Source organism: Octopus bimaculoides, chromosome 9 (genome assembly GCF_046866305.1).
Source record: "Octopus bimaculoides isolate indiv1 chromosome 9, ASM4686630v1, whole genome shotgun sequence".
Lineage (NCBI taxonomy): Eukaryota > Metazoa > Mollusca > Cephalopoda > Octopoda > Octopodidae > Octopus > Octopus bimaculoides.
The window spans coordinates 63,577,652-63,588,219 of NC_142936.1; positions in this window are offsets into that span (position 1 = coordinate 63,577,652).

The following is a 10,568-nucleotide window of genomic DNA, read 5'->3' on the forward strand; positions in this document are numbered from 1 at the left end:
CACCACCACAACCACCACCACTACTATTGTTGCTACTGCTGCTACTGCGGCCACTGTTATTACTACTACTGCTGTTACTGCTACTACTACTACTACTACTTATAATAATAATAATAATAATAATAATAATAATAAAACAGAAACAATTCCTATCATAGTAGGTGCCTTAGGTATAATAAAAAAATATTCAGACAAATACATAACAAAAACACCAGGACTTACAAATATATATAACATACAGAAAATTGCACTACTAGGTACTGCACACATTCTACGCAAAACACTTTCAATACAGTAAACATAAGAGCACCAGCAAACCACATCACATACCCAAGGCGCACAGAGCTGCGCTCGGTAGTGAAGTGAAAGCACGTTATAAAAATAAAACTACTGAACAATAATAATAATAATAATAATAATAATAATAATAATAATAATAATAATAATAATAATAATAATAATAATAATAATAATAATAATAATAAGAAGAAGAAGAAGAAGAAGAAGAAGAAGAAGAAGAAGAAGATATATTCAAGTTCAGCACCATGTCTTTCACTTCAACTATTGCACGTATAACCTGGTTTGGACTATTCAATACTAGGTATGGGTTGCATAACAACAAGCTTATTGAAGGCAAAATATAGATGATCAACGTTGTCATAGTTGCAAATTGAAAGAAGATCAACTTAGAAATCGAGATGTAAATACATCGGTCAAGAAGACTTGACCGGATATGAAGAATCGGTTGCTATGTCGATATCATGGTAAGTTTCTTGGAAGTTTGCAGTGCAGAAGGACAGTTTACCTACGGTTCTACAGCCATAAACACATAGAGTCGTCGTTAATGATGTCTGCCTTCTCGAAACAAAAGTATATCGATAACACAGTTATATATCTATCATTTTGTAGTAATGGAAAGCACGTAAACGTATGAGTAGCAGCTCACAGGGCTGTCAATTATATTGCGTCACTTGTATTTTAGCTATTGTTCAAAGCTTGGTTGGTTCTAAATTTCATCTTCTATTTTATTTCATTATATTTCCTTTAATCTTCGCTTCTGATGTTTTATTTAACTCCTGTCAACCTCAATCAACCTCTTCTAAAAAAATATGCTATTCTAGCAGTTAACATTCTTACTTATTCATTTTTCATTTTTCATTCAAGTGTATTCTTTTTAGAAAATGTGATTTTTCCCCGGAGACGGCAAGAGTGATTTGAACGCTTCTTGGGTATTATTTCTAAAAGTGTATATCAAAGACATTGTATCGCTCCGTTTCCAAGATGGTTGGGGAAGAGTTTATTCGAAGGATATCTGTCTGCTGTCTAAAAGCCACCGTCCATCCATTAAATGTCGAAATGAGAATCAAATATACGTATACACCTAGGGTTACTGACTCTTCTGATATTTCAGGGAACATAAATAAGAGAATGATGTATTGTTTACGTCAGGAGAACAATTAAAGCTTCAAATAAGTTGCCGCAGAGTCGGGGTAGCCTATCGTTGGAGGAGACAACCGAATTAAAATTATTTCCTTTCACAACAAATAATACTGTCACGAAACTTTAGTGTTGAGATTGATTGTTATACATTTCGTTTTCATTTGTAAAACTTCATTTGAAAACAATTGATATTTTGCAGCCATGACAGATATTTGCAGACAAAACAAGAAAGTTAATGAGAGAGATCAGAGTGAAAGAGAGAGAGAGAGAGAGAGAGCGAAGACATAGTGAGAGAGAAATAGAAATAGAGAGAGAAGGAATACTCTATATAAGGAAGTGAAAGTATGTCTGTGGTATCTACATCTATTGTGAATAAGTAATAAACAGTAATACAGTCGTGATACATTGATAACAATTGTGAGCCAAACAGTTATCTTTTTAACAATATCGACACCACTTTTCTTTAACTTGTTGTGGATATTTTTCTTCTCTTTATTGTGTGTGTGTTTGTTTTTTTATATGAATGTTTTCCCGTGAAACAACACATTTCAGCAATTTTTCATTGTTGCTATTAAATAAACTTTTGTCTTTACAGTGAAATAACTCCTAAAAGATAACGTTTGTTACAAGTAAGACGACTAGTTGAACAAACACGGACATTTCTGCAGAATTAACTTCGATAGAAAACAGCATTAATGTCAAAGTGTTAGAATTTTATCATTTTATCATGAACTGGTTTATAACTATAGTCACACAGTCAGATGTGAAAAGAAAGAAAAATATAACAAAAAAAGAGAAGAAATATCAGATTTCAAAATAAATACAAAGACTGCGTTGGGAAAAATAATTCCAATAAAAAAAAATGAATGGCCTTGTGCAACATCGTAGTTTTTTGAAAATTATTGATTGATAAATATGTAAAAAAGAAATTAAACAGAAATACAAATACAAATAAAAGAACATATAAATAAATAATAAAAAGAATATAAAGTACTGAAATTCCTTTTTGATATTCCACCACCACACATTTTCTGTAACCATTCTCATTTATAGTCGTCTAAGAATTCGACATATTGCATATCTTTCGAGTTGATCCTATACCCTTACCCTGAAGGCAGTGTTTAAAATATAAAATAACGTGGTGTACGTCATTTCAAGTGTTCATATGCGTCAGGTTTCTATTATGTTCACTATTGAACAGGCTTATTTGTTAGACTGGCTACAGTGGCCCTAACACTAAATATATTGATCTGCAGTGAATAAAGCCGCGATTTAATTGTTGAAAGACAAAGTTACAGAAAAAAATAAGAAATCACAATTAAGATTTTAATTAGGGAACGAGAATAGGAAAATGTGACATTTTCTTTCTTGCCAGAGGCATTAACGTCACATGTCAAGTGAAAAGGCGTCAAGAAGGATTCCATTCACAGATGATACATCGGGTCGTTAAGTATTTAATTTTATTCTATTTTAGTTTTCACCAATAAGATATTGATCTAAGAGTTAACAGTAATTTATTTTCGAAACAGGGTCTAATTAGGTAAACTTTACTGAGATAGAACTCCTTAAATGCCTCACTTTGAGCAGAAGTACTGAAATGCGTAAAATACACCTGCTTTTATAATAACAACTTCATCGACACACAATTACTTAAGCTCAAATAACAATGAAGTTAAATAGATTATATTTGTTGTAATGTAAACAAATAAGATTTACAAAACAAAGGACGTATTACCTTTAAGGCTTATTATACCTGCTGTTGATTAACAACTTCATTTTTGTTTGTTCTTTTGGTCTCTCTCCTTGCAGCATATTTCAACGTACTTCCTTGCACATACTTCAGTTACACATGCATATACATATATACATACATACGTACGTATGTATGTATGTATGTATGTCTGTATGTATACGTATATTAATTTCTTTACTATATTACTATACTATATCGATAGTATGATATCGCATCTTATTGGTCGAACGAGAAAACAACCACGTTGAGGAAACCATGTCCGACAATGTCGAAGATAATATCTACTAAAAGTATCAATTCAATAACTATTCAGTCATTATTGAACTTACTAAATTAAGTCTCAATGGTTCCTTACAAACAGTATAATTCTCAAATGCATGGATGATTTAATAACAAGTCTTCGTATTTTTGATTTCCAGAAATATTTTCAGTGTTGAACACTACAATTTTCAAGTGTTAAAATAAATCAAAATAAGAAACACGATGTTAATTACAAAAAAAAAGAAAAAAATTAAAAGAAAAGGAAGAAAAAAAAAGAACGATACAAGGAATATTATTCCGGTAATTGTCAAAGGGATTTTGCCACTGAGCACCAGGTGAAGATCATGGATATAGATATAGTGCAGCATCACAAAAGAGTTGATACATCAAATGCGTTGTGAATAGATGGTAAATAATATTTCAGATAACTACATTAAAGTCAATTATGAATTTAATGCCACTCATATGAATATCACAAGAAGACATTTTATTTCTACCCTCTCTCAGACTGGCGTTAATAATTCTAATCTAATCTACAACAGGACGCAGCTATAAGGCGCGAGGAAACAATTGGAATGTGTATAGAAATGACACCAAGTTCTAGGCTGCAGTTGATACACAATAGACATGTTACAGCGAATAGTAAACCTATTTATCAAACGAAAAAAATATATCTTATTTCTAAAAGATCCCCATACTTAACAAGAAATGTTCTTTTGATTCAAGTTCAGGCTGTGAGAAACATGCCAAAACAAAATATTTCTAAGTGGATATCACTATTATATTTAACTTCCGGAGATAAGAATGAAATATAAAAAAAAAAAAAGAAAGAAAATCACAACCGAAGCTGACTGAAAATTTAACCAAGAAATAAAGAATAAGAACACTTATTCCGAAAATCTCAGTATTCTGAAAGAAAGCATTAACAGAAATCAACAACCTGAAAACACTTTTAATATAAATATATTTCCATTTTACGACAAAATTGAAAGATGTTATATTTTCTTTGTCTACTGGAAGCCCAAAATTAAATCTAGCTACATATATACAAAATGAAAAAATATAACGGAAAACAAACAGGAAGAAAATATACGTTATCATTTTCCTATACTTCACATTACTTACTACATTATTTTCATTGGAAATCTTTATAAATTACAACAAAGCGGTTCAAATAAACTGTAGAGGCATCTTTTTCTTAAGTGAAATTTTGGATTTATAATGTAAAACAACAAACGATTTCTAAATCTGTAGTGGAATATATATATATATATATATATATATATATATATATATATATATATATATATATATATATATATATATATATATATATATATATATATATATATATATATATATATATATATATATATATATATATATATATATATATATATATATATATATATATATATATATTTCAAGGTTTTAAATATTTATATTTAAAATATAAATATTAACTGTCAGAACGACACTTAGGGAATCTAGTTATTGATCCCCTAGGATAAAGTCTTATGCTATATTGGTAACGGTTACAACATCCTTTGGAAAATTATATATATATATTGCCTTGTGGAAGATGTTTATAAGCCATTTAAAACACAGAAACCACGCCAGATTTCAACATTAAAATCTAATTTGTCAAAATGTTTTCTTCACTTTCAGACCGTGACCTGTTCACTGACAAAATTCCGTGCTACATCTGAGAAAGGAACAGTTAGTCCATGATATACATGTACGTATGCATGTATGTATGTATGTATGTATGTATGCGTGTGTTCATGTATGTGCATATGCATATATGCAGATGCGTATGTGTGTGCATACTTACATGCACACATACATACATACATACGCACATACATGCAAACATACATACATACATACATACATACATACATACATACATACATATCATGATCTAACTGTTACTTTCTCAGATGCAGCACGGAATTTTGTCCGTGAACAGGTCACGGTCGCAAAGCCATTAATAAATTTAAGAGTTGAAGTGAATCGGACGGTTTTTGTATTTTTAATTGGCTTATAAGCAGTTGCCACACTGCAATTGTTTATGTTTCAGCACACGATCGCAGATTAGGTCATTTGTTATGCAAGTACTTCTTCGTGATATATATTTTATTATTATTATTATTATTATTATTATTATTATTATTATTATTATTACATATATATATATATATATATATATATATATATATATATATATATATATATATATATATATATATATATATATATATATGTTATTTAAAAAAGTTCCTTCTCTGTTTTTTTTTATGTTTTATTTATATTCTTATAAAATTAATGTGGGATATAGAATATGAAATATATAATATAAATAGTAAAATGAAATGAAGTATTGAATGTATTATTGAATATATGGAATATTGAGTATTAAATATATATAAGGGCTAGTATACTTTCCTGTTTTATAGCAGTCGTGTATGAAAGACAAAAAGACAGCCAGTCAACTACAGTACATCTGCCAGACGGGACCTTGATACTAGGCTTACAATGAATAAGTCCTGGGGTCAATTGTTTTTCCTAAAGGCGATGCTCCACCATTACCACTGGTAAATCACTGAACCGTGCGAAAGAGTAAAAGAGGAATACATATATATATGTGTGTGTATGTGTGAGTATGTGTGTCTGTGAGTGTGTGCCTGTGCATGTGTGTGTTTTTGTTTTATTGTGTGTGTGTGTGTGTGTGTGTGTGTGTGTGTGTGTGTGTGTGTGTGTGTGTGTGTGTGTGTGTGTGTGTGTGTGTGTGTGTGTGTGTGTGTGTGTGTGTGTGTGAAGGATTGAACAGGCAGAACACATGAAGGAGAAATAGTTAGTCGAAAGTAGACCAAACGGGAAACGACACGAAAATTTTCCGACGGGGAATATTTGCAAGTGAACCAAAATAAACCAAAATATCGTCGTAGTTTAGTACCATTATCATTGAGACCACTCAATCTTGGAGGTGTCAGTACTGTTATTAAGCTACTGCGATAAAGCTAGTGAATGTATACTGAGAGAGAAACAAACAAGACAATATACAAATACAACGGAGAAGTATGCTTATAAAACGACGCAAAGTCTGAGGGTCATATACAACAGAAGAAGAAAAATAATTATTATACAAATACCACAAATACAACAGAAAAAGCCTGGCAACTATCAAACGAATTATGTGGGGTGAAATGGAGTAAGTCCTAATGGACATAGCAGGAGCCCAGACCAGCATGACCACCTGGTCAAAGGCAGAGCAAGAACGAACAGCACTGCCTTCACGGGATACCGGTCACATGGTAGGATAGGGGAAGTTTATATAGAGAGAAAGAAAGGAATACACAGAGAGAAGAGGAAGGATCAAAGATGAATGGAGAAATAGAGAGAAAGAGAGAAAAGAGAAAGGTACAAGGCAGGCAAGGGAGGTAGAATAGTTAAGGGGCTGTTATGTAGATGTATGTATGTGTGTAAATATATGTAAATGTATATGCAAATTTATGTAGGCAAATGGATATGAAATTAAACAGATAGACATACAGACTGATAAGTACATAGGTAATATGAACAGATAAGCACATATACACACATACGCAAATGAAAACCGAAACACATGACGATATACAGACAAACTTCACTTCACACAAGGATGCATATGCAGACACATTCACACATATGGAGATACACATCCATACATACAGATATAGTACATAGGCACAAAAACCCATACGCACGCAAACACTCAGACATACACACACAAAGGGACAGAAGTACACACATATGCAAACACACACACACACACACACACACATAAAAACACACAAACATGAACACACAAACACAAATACATATGCAGATTTCATACATACAAACATAAACACATTCATGCATATATATAAACGCACACACACACACACACACACATGCATGCACACACTTACATGCAAGCATGCATACATACATACATACATACACACATACATACATCATACATACATACATACATACATACATACATACATACATACATGTGTATGCGCAGACACACAGACTAACATACATGCGTACATAGAAACGTAAAAGCGTAGCTTGGATAACGGACACTATTAAAATCTATTGAAAAGGTTGCAGACGCAACGAAAAGTTTAGAAAAATAAATAAGTAAACGAGTGGAAATTTTACCGGTAAGTGTGTTAAATTATAAGGCACTAAAAGAGAATGACTCTCCCCACACACAACAAAATATACTTCGATACACGAACTTATATAAAGAATCTTGCAAGCCAAATCCCAAAACGAAATATATATATATATATATATATATATATATATATATATATATATATATATATATATATATATATAAATGTGTGTGTATGTATTTGTGTGTGTGTGTGTGTGTGTGTGTGTGTGTGTGTGTGTGTGTGTGTGTGTGTGTTTGTGTACGTATATATAAATATATTGATGAGAGCATATTCAATATGTTCCCCCCGGTTTCTTTTGAGCGTGATTGTCTCATCTATGAGAAGAGAAACCAGTAATTGCGACTGATTCTCATACACATAGAAACAGCAAAATCAAAAATGTTTGTTCTGGAAAATGTTTGTTCTGATAAAGCTAACAGTACCTATTTAATTTCATTGTAGCCTAGCTGAGGTGCCCGGTAATACCCGGGAGCGGGGATATTCCCAGTATTCGTTATAATGCCTAATTTCTCTCACACGGAAAATGAAGTCAAGACATAGGCCAGATAATAGAAAGCGTAAGTAAGTTCATTCACGAAACAGTAATACAAATACATACGTGTGGAGTCGGAAAATGACAATCGTTTGGCCAGATGACTGGAAAACTGTAAATATATAATCAATGGAAACATCAGGAATGGAATTGTAAAGAAGTGCTATGGAGAACATAAAAGTTTGAAAAGGAAACAAAGAATTATTAAGAGAAAAGAGATTTTATACTTACAAAAAAGAGTCGTAAAATGCTATGAGCAGGGGTAAAAAGCATAGAAAAGTGACGATATTCGTCATTTTGGGGCAAATTGTCTGGCAGCCCAAGACAAAACTTTAAGTGCACATGCACCTATTTTGATGACTGTGTTTCTTGGGTATAGTTCCACTGATCGTGTGAATCAAATATCGACCGTAACGGTTACAAACGACAATTTTAAGTGCAGATGTTAAGAAAATGCATGTTACATGTTTTAGCACACAAAATTGCAACGTTTAGAATCGATAATTTTAAATGCAGATTTTAAGAAAATACATATTACAGCAACCTTAGAATGCTGAAATAATTGATGAACATTTTAACCCTACAATTTAGACCACATTTCGTTAATCAGTTATTCAAATATCATCTTACGCTTTCTTTGAATGGCCTAGCGAAAAAATAAATTATGCGTCTCAACCCATCGTTAGTGCATATTCTATTTGTGTATAAAATTTCAAGAATATCGGCTGAAAACTTTAATCGTTATGGTAGAAAATAACATTCATATGAGAATTTGCCCTAAAATGTCCTATGGAACTTTTTAAAAAAAACGTTGCTGATTAAAAATTATCGAGTTTTAAAAATTTCCAAGTCCGTGAGTGACCACATTGGCATAAGCCCAACACACGTGTCAAGATTCATCAAGATCGGTTGGGTAGTCTCGGAGGAGTTACAGTAACAAATTAACAAACACACAAACAGCCATAAACAGACAGAAATTGGGACACTTGTATATAGATTTTAATGAATGACAACATAACTTTGTTATCTAAATACAAATGAAGTAAACAGTCACATGATAGCTCGCAAATTATATCATGCTTCAGCTTATGCTATATCATATAATATTCGACTATGAACTCCAGCTGTACAAAAAGCGCAATGTGACGCATATGCGTATAATATGGTCATAACCACCTAAATCCACATATTTAATTGATTTTATCAAACAGGGATATTTTGATCCATCAAAGTAGCCCCTAATTATAAAAGCCAAATTTTCCTCAAATTACCTTATATATAAGCCGGCATGGTAATAAGGTCGACAATATACTTCTAGACACGCTATCACTGAAATAAATCCAGGATGGTCATGTCCGGGTACCTGTAATCATAATATTTTACCTTTGGAGCTAATCTAGACAGAGCAATCGAAAAACCCTATCATTAGATGAATAGAAACTAAAGTTGAAACCCTTGATGGATCGGAACTCATAATATGAAGATATAAAACTAATTATGTATAGCATTGATACGGTGTTCCAAGATATTCGCATCTTCTCTAATACGTCTAAGCCGAAAGATATTATAAATACAATGTTTAAATACATTGTAATAACGTTATATCTTCCAGACGAAGTGTCCATTATATTACAATCTTTCGAGTTTCTATTCAAAGAGTTATTAAAGATACATCAATGCTAACGTTAGTGAAGAATGTATTTAGTCAATATTTCAGCTTCTGTAAACCCTCAGTACTTATCACTTCTTGTCTCTCCATAATTAATTCTTTGTCTGATATATCTTTGCATAAAGACGGTCAGTCGTGTAGGTCTCTGTAATATGTAATTATATTTTGAAAACTCATAAGAACATCTTATCAAATGTATTAATTTATGTCGCTCAACATACGATACACTTCCGAATTGGTCAGAAATTCAGATGCATTTAATTCTATTATTACCTACTTATATTAATACTGTATTTAACACAAATATTTAAATGCATGAATCTTATAAAGCTAAGTTTTGAACCTGTGTAATGGTTCAAATACAAACTAGTCTACCTGGCAGAAATCATGCATCTCGTCCACGTATTTCATGTGAATATTTTGCTGAAGATTTCCTTAGTAAGTTAGCGCTTGAAAATTGTAGGAGAAGTGATCTAAGTCTTATAGATTTATAACTATTTAGATTAAACCATTTGCAAATGTATCCATTTTACCTGGAGTAGAATACGGTGAGACGAGATATAGGAAGTAATTCGATCTCGTTAATCTGGTTGTAAGAGTAGTACCTGACAGCAAGTGTAGTGTGGCAAGTTGGACATTGAACTACATTTTGTTCATATTTCCTTTGATATGTTATGGTGCATCTTCAAACGA